The sequence below is a fragment of the Vespa velutina genome, chromosome 5, assembly GCF_912470025.1.
Source record: "Vespa velutina chromosome 5, iVesVel2.1, whole genome shotgun sequence".
NCBI lineage: Eukaryota > Metazoa > Arthropoda > Insecta > Hymenoptera > Vespidae > Vespa > Vespa velutina.
The window spans coordinates 3,826,875-3,842,635 of record NC_062192.1 but is presented as its reverse complement, the minus strand read 5'-3'; the positions used below and the strand labels follow the sequence as shown (position 1 = coordinate 3,842,635).

The 15,761-nt window shown below is 36.7% G+C and overlaps 1 protein-coding gene across 12 annotated transcripts in view; it reads left to right on the top strand.

Annotated features, from left to right (window-relative positions):
- The window catches only part of LOC124949209 (latrophilin Cirl-like), a 663,827-nt gene that overhangs the window by 449,541 nt on the left and 198,525 nt on the right, over window positions 1-15,761 (top strand). For 11 of the 12 annotated variants that reach the window (XM_047493930.1, XM_047493925.1, XM_047493923.1 and 8 more), the window contains one exon: window positions 12,754-12,781. The exons of the other annotated variant lie outside the window; for it this stretch is intronic. The gene's annotated coding sequence lies outside the window, so the exon portion shown is untranslated. The remainder of the gene's footprint in view (window positions 1-12,753; window positions 12,782-15,761) is intronic. 12 annotated transcript variants of the gene reach the window in all.

Below are 15,761 nucleotides of genomic sequence, written 5' to 3'. Positions count from 1 at the left end.
CATAGGCCGACCATTTTTCAAAAGCAAGCATAGCGAGCATGCTACATTAATAACAAGTGGGTGAGATACGAGACTGCCTCGATGGCTTCGTGTCGTGCGCTAGAACGATAATAATAAGGACAAAGAAGACGGAGGGTGGATTTCAATCAGTACACCCCATCCTCCTTCATAACCTAACAGTTCGATAATATTACTGAGCTTCCGTTGCAATATACACGTATATGTAGTATGTGTATACATAAATCCAACTGAATAAGATAGGATCTATTTTCTTTATGTAGAATCTTATGATCCACCATCCGTCCATTTTTTTTTCCTCGCTCGTCAATCATCTAACATTGACGCACCTACTGTCTTTCCAGATCTTCCAAAAAAAAAAATATATATATATATATATATATATATATTTATTATTCTTCTTGAAAGCAAAACAATAAGGATACTTATTTATATAACGTGTATTTTTAAACAACTATTCGAAAAAATTCGTCATCGAATAAACGTCTACGATATTCTTTATGTTATTTTATTTTTTCTATATTTTTCCCTTCTCTCTCTCTCTCTCTCTCCCACCCCCCACCACCGCCTTTTGCTCTGTTTTACACAGCAATCGCGATCAGCAAGAATAAACACAGCTCAACATCGAAGCTTTGCGGTAAGCTTTAATTTTAGCTTTAGCTCTAACCTTTCACCGAGTTTTTCTTTTTATATCAAACGATGTTTAATTATATCCATTTGATTTTATAATTAAAATCAGATATAATCAAGACGGGTATTAATTGGATAAAAATCTAATGAAAATCAGCCAAATAAAAATGATAATCAACAGTCGTTTTCATTTAAAAATTTTATATAATTTTCATATAACGAATACAAATCTAATTAATAGAAAAGTTAACACTAAATTTATAAATAATATCAGATAAGGTAAAAACCACAAAAAAGTCATTATGTACTATTCGATAAACCCTACGTAAATACATACATACATACATATATATATATATATATATATATATATATATATATATATACATTGTACATATATACGTATATACGTACGATTCAATATCCTCCTTCAATACTCGTTTAGGTTTGTACGAAGCTCAACGACAGAACCGCAGAAATTCTTGAGGGTGGATATCGACACCTTTCGAGCGATCGAACGAGCGAACGTGCTCGAGCCTCGGGTAATACTCGATAATTGCGAGTAGGTATTGCTTCGCGGCTCTCACTTACGACGACATAAACCGATGTCACAGGCAATCGCAATCGCGAGGATGTTTGATATTTCGAAGCGAAAACACGCGAGTGCGTTCCACGTCAGATGGTCGTTTAATTTACCACCATGGTTTTCTCTAAAACACACACATACACATGCACACAATGAAAAACATGAATTATGAGTTTTGTGCATGATATGTGCGAACGAATAAACTATATATTTATATATATATATATATATATATATATATATATATATATATGTATATATATTATATATGTTAGTCTGATATATATATATATATATAAGAAAAATTCTAATCAGAACTCCTGCAAATATTCGAAACATTACAATTAAGAAAAAGCCTTTGTGCTCTTTTCCTTTTCTTTTTTTTTTTTACACAAGCGTAACTTTAGTTACAATACGGATTTATGAAAGAGACAATTTCTGAATGTATTAATTATTTCGAAAAGTATCCTCTATATATCAAAAATAAATACTGCATTTGGCAATTGTATGAACATATGGAAAATGTATATGATAATACAATTAGAAATTAATCGGGTATGTTAAAACGTACGAGGTATTGTACATAAATATTCATTCATTTTTTATTTTGATACGTTACATAAGTTTGTAAATATTTAAATACTTATTTTAGAGTCAATCTCTGTATTTTACAGATTTATATTCATCATATATTTACTATACGAAAGTTTAATTTCACAATGTAAATCGATTCCCTTATAAAATCTTGCTATTGCTCTCTCTCTCTCTCTCTCTCTCTCTCTCTCTCCCTTTCTCTCTCTCTCTCTCTCTCTCTCTCTCTCTTTGTCTTTGCTCTTTGTCTCTCTCTCTCTATTTCTATTTTAATTATTTCATTGATCGATCATAACGAATCTGAAAGGATGATAAAAGATAGATATAAATAAAAAAACTAAAAAGAATAAGTTCGTTCTACAGACTTTTGTTGACGTATTCTGCCTTTTTAATAATTCAATTTCCATTAATGGAATTCGGTAATAATCAGCTGAATATATTTATCGAATACACTTGAACTTGCTATCCTTTCCCTAAATAGAAACTTCCAGGTGCCGCGGTGGTTTTACTTCTCTCGACTCAATAAATAACTCGCTTTCTTATATCTTGCCTCGTAAATTGTACTTGATTTAACGCAGAGTCGACAGGAAACGATGAGGAGAGAAAGAATAAGGGAGAGGAAGATGATAGTAAAAAGGATGAAAGAGGTAGGAAAACTCGGCGTTTTAATTTCCTTCAATTAGAAGTACTGGCAATTAGTTATCTTCGGAAGGAGTTTCCATTCGTTAAAGAAACGGTTGGTTAACAAGAAGAAGGAATAATCGAATCTTTAAGTTTTCACTCTGTCGGTCGCAAGTTTTATCTCGAACGAGTGCATATTCTCTTCTTTAACAAACGAATTCAGTGTTTATTATAATCTCGAATAATGACAGAGAGAAACGATAAGAGATTTGTGTTTCAATCATATCTCTTTTTTCTTTATCTTTTTTTCTATCTCTTTCTCTTTTATCAATATCATATTCTATTTATTAGCAATATCTTGTTCAATTATATTTCATTATCGTATATACATCTTTTGGAATGGACTATCAATATCTTTTCGAGGCTCTTTTTCTCAGGATAAAAAAATAAAATAAAAAGCAAAAGAATAGGAAGAATGCATGCCAAAAGAAAAAAAAAAAAAGGAGTGAATATGAATCTGTAGTAATAAAGATTAACACAATAGATATACGACGGGTTTCAAATAAAGTTATTAATAAAACTGATCCCGTCTACGTCACGTATCTATCCTGATTACTTTTTCATACCGTCGAAGAATCTTAGCTATTATATTCTTCATCGCTCAGCTTCTCGTTTATTCGTTCGATACTCATCGCCGAATATGAGTAATATAAAGGAAAGTACCAAGCAGTAGAGAGAAACTATAAAGAAGGCGAAGCAGAGAAAGGTCCGTTTTGACGGATCGACTTTATGAATATTAATGGTGAGAAATGTATGCGAATACAGTGTGATAATAATTATGCGTCTCGTATGCGACGACGACAACGACAACGACAACGACAACGACAACGACAACGGCAACGGCAACGACGACAACGGCAACGACGACAACGGCAACGACGACAACGGCAACGACGACAACGACATCGACGACGACGATGACGACGGCGACGACGACGACGGCGACGACGACGACGACAACGACGATGATAGCTATGAGAATGGCGACGAAGAGGAGAGGAAGCGTCTGCGTATGGTGGTGGCAAAGAAAAGAGGAGGAAGTTCTCTTACTCTCCGAGTATGACGGAAATGTTCTGCTCTCTCACGCTTCTACGATTCTTCCCCTCATCCGTCAACAGTACAGTATGAATTTTAGTATACGTTGCGTAGTTACCAAGAGACTATTCGACATTACGCGACATGCATTATGCATTACAACGAGATATCGATTCTTTCGATAAAGGACAAGTATAAAAAAAAAAAAAAAAAAAGAAAAACAAAGAAAAAAAAAATGTAAATGAATGAAGAATGACAAAAAAAAAAAAAAAAAAAAAAAAGAAGTAGTAAAGAAAAAAATGATCTATCAGGGAGAGAATAATTTTCCTAACATTTTTATTTCATCGAAAAGGAAAAACAGAAAGGAAAAAAGAAAAAAAGAAAAAAGAAAAAGAAAGAACGAATACATTCTAAGAAGATATTCACGTAAATGCGGAAAGGAGAAGGACCAGTGGAAAGAAGCATGGCATGACTAGAAACTACTCTCACACCCTTTAGACTCCCTTCGCTCTAGTAATTTCCTGCTGGAAGTATTATAATTTAATACGACACCGTTTGCTCCCTCCCACCAGCGTGTTCGGTCGTCGCTTTCCGTGGCTGGCTGCCTATCTTGACGTAGCCTGGCAAGCTCTACCTACCGAGCAACCTACCTAAGGGCATCTCCCAACGACGACGGTCTTTCTTCGACGAAGGAGCCTCGGCCATTATTCGGCGTGTTTGTAGCCTCCGGCGGCGCGTAATAAGCCGGCTTACACACCAAAGTGTCTCTCTCTCTCTCTCTCTCTCTCTCTCTTTTTCTTTCTTTCTTTCTCTTTTTCTCTCTCTTTCTCTTTCTCGCTCGCTCGCTCGCTCGCTCGCTCGGTCGCTCGCTCGGTCGTTCGTTCGTTCACTCTCACTCTTTGTCGCACGCACGTATATACGAGAGCACCTAACGTGTGCCCTCCCTCTTTCGTATCGAGCACATACACCCGACACGCCTACCGTATTTTTATTTCCCTCACGAACGGACGTACGCGCGTTGCCCCGTCCCGAGAATCCGCATCTGCCACCACCGGTGCAACCAGCTACTCCTCTCCGCTCCTCTCTTTATCCATCTCATTTCCCTTGCGAAGAGATGCCAACCGGAAACTTATCGATATGTCTACGAAAAAGAGATAGATAGCTAGATATATTGGTAATATATATTTATAGCAATAACAAATTGCTTAACACATTGCCGGACAAAATATGACAAAATATTTCGTCTCGATATTTGATATAAAAAATATAAATGGTTATTCTTCATGATCAATAATAATAAAATGTCCGTTCGAGAAAGTATGCCAATTTTATACCTTGTCTATATTTTATCATTATTCTTCTGATTGATTGTAAAAAAAATTTTTATTAATTAGTCAGACTTTTTTTCCCTTGTAATATAATACGAACGTCTTAATTATATCCGTGATTTCAACTCGCTCACTAACTAGTCGGTAAGAGGAAGAAAAATAAAGAAAAGACAAAGTTTTCTCAGGATGTTAAAGAGATGATAAGACCGTCGTCATAGTTCTTTCTTCCTCGACGGAAAGGAAGATGACGACGAGTTTACAAACACCATACACAATGTTATTTCAAGTTTAACCGAACAAAAATGATGTCCTTCACGTAATTACATCCTCGTATTTATTTCGAATCCTTAGAAAGGGAATGAACTGTGCAATTAATTTTAATCGATTCAAGCTATTTCAAAGCAAACGCAATAATCATTTTTATACCATCACATTTTCAAGTATCATTTTTCGAATAACTTCTCTCAATGTTTGTTTTTTTCTTTTTTTTTTTTCATTCTTTTTACCTTTGCATTAGTATCATTCCATTATTCAGGACTCGCTGAATTCTATCAGAAGAAATATGTAGCTCTATCTTGAAAAATGGAAAAATAAGAAGAAAAAAATAATAAAAAGAAAAAAAAAAAAAAGAAAAAAAGAAAAGATAGTAGTGGTCATAGGGGCTCCTAAGTTCAACCATAGTCTCAACGTAGAAAAATTTTCTCAAGAATTCCCTTCGGCTTACCTATTTCGAATGGCCGAGCAGGGAATTCCAGCTATTAGTAGGTACGATGCACCTATACTAGTGTCCGAGATAAACACGGCCCGTTACCGTTTGCTCGTATTCGTGCCTACTCGAAAGCCATTTATTTGACGCTCCGGTAGGCCGTTTTACTTCAGTCGAACGCGAAATTCGAGAGGTTTTAAGGCGCAACAACGTTTGAAATTACATGGTTAGAAGCGCCGAAAGAAATATATCGCACGTATTACCAAGCTCGTAACTCGTTACTCCTTACCGATTATCATTTTTATCATACGAAAAGGAACACGCGTGTAGACGTAGATACTTTGCACTTCGTGGAATGGATCTTAACTGTAATATAACGGAAAATGCGACGCGGGCCAGGCGTGACCCTTAGAATATCTTTGGATTCAATGCCTCCCGACGGCTGCCGAAAGATTAATGATTCCATTTCTGACCGTCACTCGTATATAAGTGCTTCTCACTGCGAGAATAAGAAGGTATCGTCGTTGTTCGTTGATACATCATAAAAGACGAGAATAAAACTTTACGATTAGGTAAATTGCTTATCAGTTGAAATTCTAAAGTCGAAACAAATTAAAAATCAAAGAAAAGAAATTGTCTTTTTTAAATTGTTCCTACGATCGTCCAATAAGATGTAATACAGTATTTCAATCTAACATAAATTTAATCGTTCGAGATAATAACTATCTTGAAATGTAATGATTTCATAATAATGCAAAACGATATTAAAAATTCTTACTTTTATCTATGATAAATATTGAAATTCATAAAGTGTTAGTTTTACGTTATTATCAACGCAAGTGTATGATGCGCCTAAATATACTAGACGGATTGACAAGGAAAGAGCGATAAAAGTTTATCGTCCGTGACGGATGATCGTGGTACGGTCATAAGAGCTATCTTCCAGTCGCCGAAACGTCCCTGAGAAAAAGGGACGAGTTCTTACCAGAAGATACAACGTTCGATAACTCTTGAACGTCTAAAAGGAATCTCCTGAAACAGCCTCGTGTCTCTTTTTCAAGTCACATTCTAAAAGCAACGAATGCGTTTAACTTAGAAAATTATTCGATAAACGAAGAACTCGATTTATCGTTGAGTGACGTTTAATCGTGATCCTTATTAATATTGAAATACGATTTCCGTGTTATTAAAAGCTTGTCTCTTTCCTCTCGATCGGAAATCATATTAAAATATTAATCACATTTATTAACCTGATGATTGTCATAGTCGATATTTGTTATATATCCAATCGTATACCCCAGAGTAGCCAGAATAATTAATTTATTATTTTATTGTTTATTCATTTACAAGTTAAATAGATAGTTTTTATTTAATTAATCATAGTCATGATATGTTTCAACGAGATCTGATGCACGTTTCTAATTGGTCGGAGCTACGATTATTAGATTCGAAAGGAAAATAAAAGTGTACGAAATGCATCGAGTGCTGTTAATATCGATGCGACGAAATATCTCGAAACGAAATTTGACGAGGAAGGGCGTCGATAGACGAGATTCGTTATTCGAAAAAATGAAATTGGGGGACCGGGGGTTCGATTTTCGATGGAACAAAACGATTCCTCGATTATCGTTCGGCTCGCGGCATAGTTCGACATTCGATCAATGGAAAAATCATGAAGGGTGGTTCTATTTCGAATGAAGATAATATCGAAAGCAACGAGCGAATGTGGAGAATTCACGATGAAAATAAATCGAGCCTCCGCTACTCTTCCGTATTCCCTCGAGAACGGAACAACGTGCATTAATAATACGCCAATGGGAAGAGAAATAATAAATGAGATTTGACAGAATTATGTTTAATTGACATATATCGATCATTAACGATAATAGTCCAATTAAAAATCAGTGCTTTTTTTTTTTTCGTTTGTTAGCGGCAAACTTTGTTAGAAGAGATGTACTGATGCACGAAAGAGGACGAAAATTTTCGACGGGTCGATACTACAGTATCTCTATCTCTCTCATTCTCTTGTACACTCTGTGTCTCTCTCTCTCTCTCTCTCTCTCTCTCTCTCTCTCTCCTCCCCTTTCTCTTCATCTTCCTCTCGCTCACTCGCTCGCTCGTGCACTCCTTCTCATGAATATATTCACAAGCCGGCCTCGAAAGGACGAGACAAAGATGTTAACCGGTGATCGGGGAAACTCTTTCCCCCTTTTAAGGTCCACTCGTTAGCGCAAGAACGCGGCTACCTTGGATATCTCCAACCGTAAGAAAGTCTTCCCCGATTCTTGCATCTGGAATAACTACTTCGAACCAATCGCGTTCCCGAAAAATTCTCATTGTAATTTTATATAAATTAAAAACTCATGATATGAAGTAAATAATAAATAAAATAATAAAATAACGGTAACATTTTTATCATAGAATCTCAATAATTTCACGATGTTTAAGAAAAAAAGAAAACCAATCGATAATGTTACGAGAATATTATACTTTAAGAAAAATGGGGAAACTTGCTCCTATCATCCTCTTTTCCTCTATACAAACGAATATATATTTTTATTTACTATGTCTCATGCATCCCTAAAATCTTTTGCGAGATGGAACACGAAATGTCACTTATCCTGATGCGTCACGAGGTCATACAATGCAAGACGAAGATGCAAAAAAGAAAGAGAGAGAGAGAGAGAGAGAGAAAAGTAGAAGCTTTATACCGAGTATCTCCTAAAAAGAATGACGTTTCTACCGGATAACAGCATTGGAAAGAATTTTTGATTACTCTTCAAAGACCTCAAAATTCATAATCGAAAAGGGATTTTCCAAGCTGTCGGGCAATTCGTTCGTCAATGAAAATCGGTCTAAAAGATTTCTAATAATAGACTAGTATTCATTTCTATTCTTCTTTACGAAAGATCAATGGAAAGCTATCGTGTAACGAACGCGGTTTTAATGAGTCTCTAGTTCAAGAGCAATTGTTTAAATAAAGCGAAAGGGGTTAGTACCTTGAGAATGGTAATACGACGAAGTGAATGTTAACGAGGGTACCTTTCTTTCGATGTCACCGAATCGTGCCTATCCTTCGTTCGCGTGTCCTACGTCATGTCGCCGGGGATCCTTACGAGGTCAACCAATCGTGTTCTTTTATATTAAGGCAGGATGAATAATAATCGACGGGAAATACGAGATCGCCGGCGGGCAGACCGTCCCTTCATCATCGTAGCCCATATGCCGTCTTTTTGACGGGAAATATGTGATCGTGAGTAGTATTTTTCGAAGCTAACGAAACGAATCGTTACGAAGAAGAAATCAAACGGACCGTTTCATTTTTAATCTATTTTAATATAAAGTTCTATTGTTACTGAAGCACCGGTAAAATTTATTTATTTATTTATTTATTTATTTTTTTTTTTCTCTTTTTTTTTTTTTTTAATTCAATACAAAAACAGTAACATTTGTCGAAAATGATGAATACAATTTTCATGAATTCAAATTACATAGATCGTATCGTAATGAATTGTTCTAAAACGTGTTAGATGCTAGAAAAATCTTGAATGAACTTTACGAATATATATTCTACAAAAAGTTAACTTCTTCGAGAAAAAATACAGAATTAATACCAGGATTGGAGCTCTTGAAGAAAGGAAAAGCAAAAAAAAAAAAAAAAAAGAAAAACAAAGAAAATTAAACACGAAGCGAATTCCGATAAGGTAAGTTTTTGAAAGATGTCCGTTAACTTTTTTTAGAACGTACGTACATCGTTGTAGACCATATTTTTCCGATTTTCATGAAAATTCCTAATGCGACGTTTTTTCCTCCGCGCACGAACACTCGCGTCAACAAAAGTTAACTCTTGTCGTGCTTGTCGCTACAACGACGGAAGGATACAGACGCGGCTGAAACAAAAGTTACGTCAGCGTAGCTTTTTCCATGCCGCTTGTCAGTGATAAATTTAATCATGGATGACACACCCACGTCAAACACACTTTTTCATGGGCACGTTATCGTTCTCGTTCGTCGAATATATTCTCCTTCTCTTTTTCCGAGACGACAACTCGTAAAGGAAAGTCTGATCGATACGATTTATCGGAAAATCGCGATTTAAACGTAATTTATGTGGGTCCTTGGTCTAAAGTGGACTTTCTTTGCTTCTATAGCTAGAGAAAAAAATGATAAAGAGAAAGAGAGAGAGAGAGAGAGAGAGAGAGAGAGAGAGAGAGAGAAAGCTTTACAAAAAGTATCGTAGCTCTATGACGTTAATGAAAGAGAAAATTTTTGTTCCTTTCTTTCCTCCTCTCTTTTTCATACACGCACGCAAACACACACACGAAACTCTTTTTTTATAAACATATACGCTATATATATATATACATATATATATATATACATATATAGAAGCTATCGAGGCAAAAATGCACACAATGGCTACCAAAGTGGTTTGGAGAAGTGGCGCGAAAAAGAAGGTAAACTTATTGTTAGTCGGTCGCGAAAGTATCGCGCGTCGGTTGCATTCTTCGCGCGAATCGAGCGAATAAATCGATCGAACGACGTAGGATCGAGACTGAATACGGTGATGCGAAAGAGAGACAGAGAGGGGGAGAGAGAGAGAGGGGGGGGGAGGCGGGGAAAGGGACTCAAGAGGATAAGGGAAAAAGGAGAAGAGCAGAAAGTTTATCGCACTATCGTCGAACATTCGCTCTCTGGTACCAATTCATTCGCGTGTAATTTCACGGCTAAATCGCGGAAGTTATGGCAACGAGGTATGCGATACAAGCTATAAACGAAGGTCGACCGAGCGTGAACACGTATATATAGAAAGATAGAGAGAGCGAGAGAGAGAGAGAGAGAGAATGAGAGAGAGAGAGAGAGAGAGAGAAAAGGAGAGAAAGAGAGACAGAGAATGTGAATAACGTCAACCAGGACGAAGGAAAGGAACGAAGGGACGATCCGTCCACCGGTTCGTCCAGCAAACTTTTGCTTTTCTCTTCTTTTATTTTCTTCTCTTTTCTTCGCTCGACTCAGGCCATGGCTCCGCTTGAAAAACAAACAGTTAAAACTAGGTGGTCCCTCATTAAGTTAGCACCACTCTTGTGCCTCGATCTCCCTGCCGGTTACCCCCTAGGGGGCTCCCCCAAAAAGGCCCACTTCTTTCTTTCTTTCTTTCTTTCTTTCTTTCTTTCATCCTTTCTTTCTTTCTTTCTGTTTTTCTTTTTCTTTCTTTCTTTCTTTCTTTCGTTCTTTCGTTCTTTCGTTCTCTCTTTTCCCTTCACCCTCGCCATACGAATTCGAAACGTCCCGATGGTAGAGACTCGAGTGAGACGTTACCTACGCAAAATGAATTCGTTCGATACACACGCGTCAACGTGTGCAACCAGCATGAACCTTCCGTTCCTTGTAGTAGCGAAGATATATGATAATATTTTAGATAGTTCGATGAAGCATTGTGTGCCGTAAAAAGGAAAAATAAAAATAAAAAAAGAAAAAAAAAAAGAAATAAAAGAAACAAAAGATCAATAAGTTTCGAGATAATTTCGATAGGTATAATTATGAAATGAATTTGATTTATTTTCTGTAATTTTATTATCCGTCCATCCTATAGTTTTACGTCTAACATTTCGTATATGTTATCCAATGAAGACAACCTTTAACCGAGACAATAATATCAATCGAAAGCATTTAATACGATCGCTTTGCTACATACTAGAATTTGCCAGCGCATATTGAATAGGACGATATTCTAATTGTACCTCGGCCGAGGCATTTGCCAACGCGTGAACGTTCTTCGCCGATCGGTGTTGCAGTTCCCTTCGATAAAATTTTCTCCCTCCCTCTATCTCTTCATTTCTCTCTCTCTGTCTCTCTCTCTCTCTCTCTCTGTCTCTATGTCTCTATGTCTCTCTCTCTCTCTCTCTCTCTCTCACGTGCGCGCACTCTTTGAATCACATACACAGATATACACATACATTCTTTGTCTCGTCCCTTGTGTAAAGGTCGCTTTACTCGAATCTCTAAATACTAGTTGTAGATATAACGCGTTACCACGTACATACGTATGTACGTGCGTACTCCGTTAACCCGGTATCACCGTAAGGAAAACGGCCGATAATGGGATTATATGGAGAGAATGGATTAGTGAAATCCCTCGAATGCAAAACCTTACGATAATCGGCTACGACCTAGCTATGTACATCGTTGAAAATCGGTAGTACCAACTCGTGATATTCGTACTCGGAAATATCTCCCGAACAATCGACTCGAGGCAAATGTCGATGAACATTTCGTTACTCGTCTTTACTTTATCAAAACTAACGATACGAGGTTGCATTATGTTCGTTCTACCGATACTTGCCTATCGAAATTATATGACCTTAAAATCGTAATGAAAATGTCACGCTCGATTTTTCATTCCCCTTTTTGTAATTGAATTTCATTGTTTTTATTGATTGATAAATATATGCATAACGTTTGATAGAGAAACTATACGTGGAATCGTATATAGGGTCGCTATTTAACACATTCAACTTAGCGTGACTTGACGATGAGTCAGAAGCTATATTTCCGAGAAGCAACTTAATTTACCCGTTGGTCATACTATATTTTAACGTTTTTGTCTACATTTATAGGAAATTGTTATGTTTTATTTAGTAATTTTGAATTTATATTCGTATTATTGCTCGTTATATACATGCTCCGGTCTATTCCGTTTATAATTGAATTTCATTGTTCTCGTTGATTAATAAATAGATAAATATAATACATACTCATAGATCGAGAAAATGATAGCTTCATAATATAATAATAACAATGACGATAATAACTAGGATATTCGTCGAAATCTGCATAGAACTAAATCTCTATTGAGGGAAAAATATTTCCACATTTGATTATACTGAATTACTGAAATTACAACAATTATAACAGGATAAATGCAGTTCGTTTGGTAGCATAGAATGATCCTATAAAACAAGTAGGATTATATTTTTGGTCTCGAGCCGTTATTGGTCTCTTCTCGTTACACGTTCTCGAACGAGTTTTAAAGATTCGATCTCTCCTCATCGAACGTCGGCCTTAATGCGAGTCGAACGACGAATGAACGAGACACGTACACATATAAATGTTTAAAAACTTGAATCGTTTCTCGTGTCAGGTTTTTGGCATCTCATTCTTTTCTTTTTCTGTTGCAGATAATCGGTAAAGGTGTGGAAAGATTACGTGAGTATTAAGAACTATATATATATATATATATATATTTCTTTTTTTTTACGTTTCTTATAAACAGAAATAGATTAACAATCTTGTTAATCTTTTCTTTTTCACACTCTCGCACACCTTTCCATTCTCATATTTAACTTGTTTAATTTCTACCCCAATAACGGAAGCTTTCGTGAAATATTTGTGAAACGTCCAGGTGCACATAAAAATTTATATATATGTATATATATATATATATATATACATATATATGCATGTATATATAAACCTATGTATGTGTATATATATATATATGTATATATACCTATCTACCTCGCAATTCCGACGAGAAACAAAGAAAATTCTTTCCCACGCATGTACTTACGTATATACGTACTTTTACGTACGTACCACTCGGTGTAACCGACTCGTACAATACATAGTCTTTTTCATTCTTTCCTAATTTTATTAAGACGATGAAAAAGGAAAGAATGACTAACGATTCGACAAAGCACCTGTCCTTATTCTTTCTAACATATTACGGAATGTAATGTACTACATCAAAGATTACAATTTTATTTCGAATGGTGGTACAAGTTACGGTCCCCGTTTGTTTCGTATAATTGAGTGTGCATAATTGTCCGTTTACGAGAGTCGCCAATCTTTCGTACGATCGACAAGCGTGTAAAGCGAGAAACGATAAATGAAAATTCATCGAAGGAACGTTCTCACGATACACGCGATCGGTGTATATCGGTTTCGCTTATAAAACACGCATAGTCACGTACTCAGATTCAACGATATCTATCTGATATAGAATAACGATTTGAGACTCGCGATCAAATAGCGAAACGGTTACATTTCTTGCTTGTCCTTGATGTTTTTATATATAATATCGAAAAAAAAGAAAAAAAGCAAAATATTGGAAATATTGCAACTTTTATAATCGATCTTTGATCATAGTTAGACAGAATATTAGTATTAGATTATAATATCGTTGAATCTAAAAATGTCCGCTTGTTAAAGAAGCTAATATCGGATGTTGGTATAGAATCTTTGATGAAAAGAAATTGAGAATAGGAAAGAAGATGAGGGCCAATATGCGAAAGGAATAAAAGGGCGTCGAAGAGGATCGCTCTATTACCTTGCTTGGTCCCTCCAAGTTGTCGTTTTCTCGTCGCTCGGATGAACCGTGAAATAGTCAATGGCGAGTGAGGGTTCACGAAGGTTAAAAAGAATGCGGATACCGACCGACAATGGGCCACCTATCTCCTTCTCCTTTCTCCTTCTTCTCTTTCTCTTTCTCTTTATCCTCTTCACTGAAGACTCGCTAGCTCGTTTCTCGCTCCTTGTTTCTACTTCCTCTTACAATCTACATTGGTACCGCCAAAGGCGATATTAACTGACTTTTGCGATCGTAAAAAGACGAAAGCTACCTGGTTCTTCTCGTTAGCCCGAAAATAAGGAGTCAATTATGAAACGGGAAGGATTCTCACGATCTAGAAAGACCACTTTTTACACATTAATTACAACGAAATGGTATGCAATCTCTTGGCGATACGATGCAATGCCAAACGGTGTTGCATTCTAATTTTCGATGGGAGTAATTGCATCCCATTCCGAGTTCGTTCTTTCTCCCTGGCGTGGTCGAACATGGTCGAAAACGTGTCTTTCGGGTAGGTACGTAACGCGTCTGCCAAAAGGGCTGCACGAAAGGAGTGATCACGCGATCGAGAGGTGAAAATGAAAGATTTCGAAAGAATCCAATGAAAGAAACAAGCGGCGTGCATAATTGTACGAAGAACGAGAGAGTGAAAATGGAAATGGCGTAGATATCAGGTCTCCTTTTAACTGGTTCGTTGAAGCGAGACAAACGGCACGATTCTTTCTTTTTTTTTTTTCCTTTCTTTTCTTTTTTCGTTTTGTCGTTTGTTTCTTTTGTATGTACTTTATAGATTTCTACAATACCATCTTTTTCTCTTTTTTTTTTTTTGTTTTTTTTTTTTTTTCAAAGAGAATCGAAAGAATGAAATAATCGGTGAATCGGTGGACAGATTATAAGAACGATCCTTTGTAGAAAAAATTTCCTTTTTGGTATTTATGAAGTTTTAGGATTAGTAAAGCAAGGAGTGAAACTCTTAGTCCTCCCTTCTTACCCTTAGCTTAACTGAGGGAGTCCGTCGGTTTCGCGGCTCTTTTGTAAACGCGTTCATGGAGATCGTACATCGTAGAAGTACGATCGCGATCTTGGTTGTTTATGCGATACCCCCAAGATAGGGGTGACTCCTTTGTCCCAAGGTGGTTTTCGCCTTTACCGGTAAATACAGACGAATAAATTTCTACGGCGCGATAAATCTCGTCTCGCGTACGCCTTTCACCTAAGACCGCTTTATTACTCTTCGATTCAACTTTGGTCTACGGATCAACGAGAAGAGAAAATAAAACAATAATGCCTGAGCATTGTTTGATAAGTCAAATAAGACCATTTATTGAAGTAGGATTCGTGATTGTCTATTTAAAAGAAAAAAAAAAAAAAGGAAGGAAGAAAGAAAGAAAGAAAGAAAGAAAGAAAGAAAGAAAGAAAGAAAAAGAAAGCAATTTACTAACTTTCGAATACAGGGAAACATCGAGAGAGAGATAGAGAGAGAGAGGGAGGGAGAGGGAGAGAGAAAGGAGAGGTAGCAATATGTGGTATACATCGAGTCCATAATAGTAGAACATTTAGCTTGACCGGTACAGCTTTGGTCTTACCGAGTCAGGAAGGACTAGCCCGGACTAGTCCTGGGATCGACGAAGCGTCGTCGGCTTATCCGTCGCGCACGGGTTATTTAGCGTTCAGGCGTCGGCTAGAACGGACGAGGCTCGTTCGTGCTCGGCAATCGAGTCTAGCGATAGACCGAAAACGGATTACTGAGAGAGATAAATCGGGTGATACGCTCCTCGATGTAACGTTTCCGTTCTATCCGTAGGTAGAAACGAGCGATACCCGCTCTAGAAACGC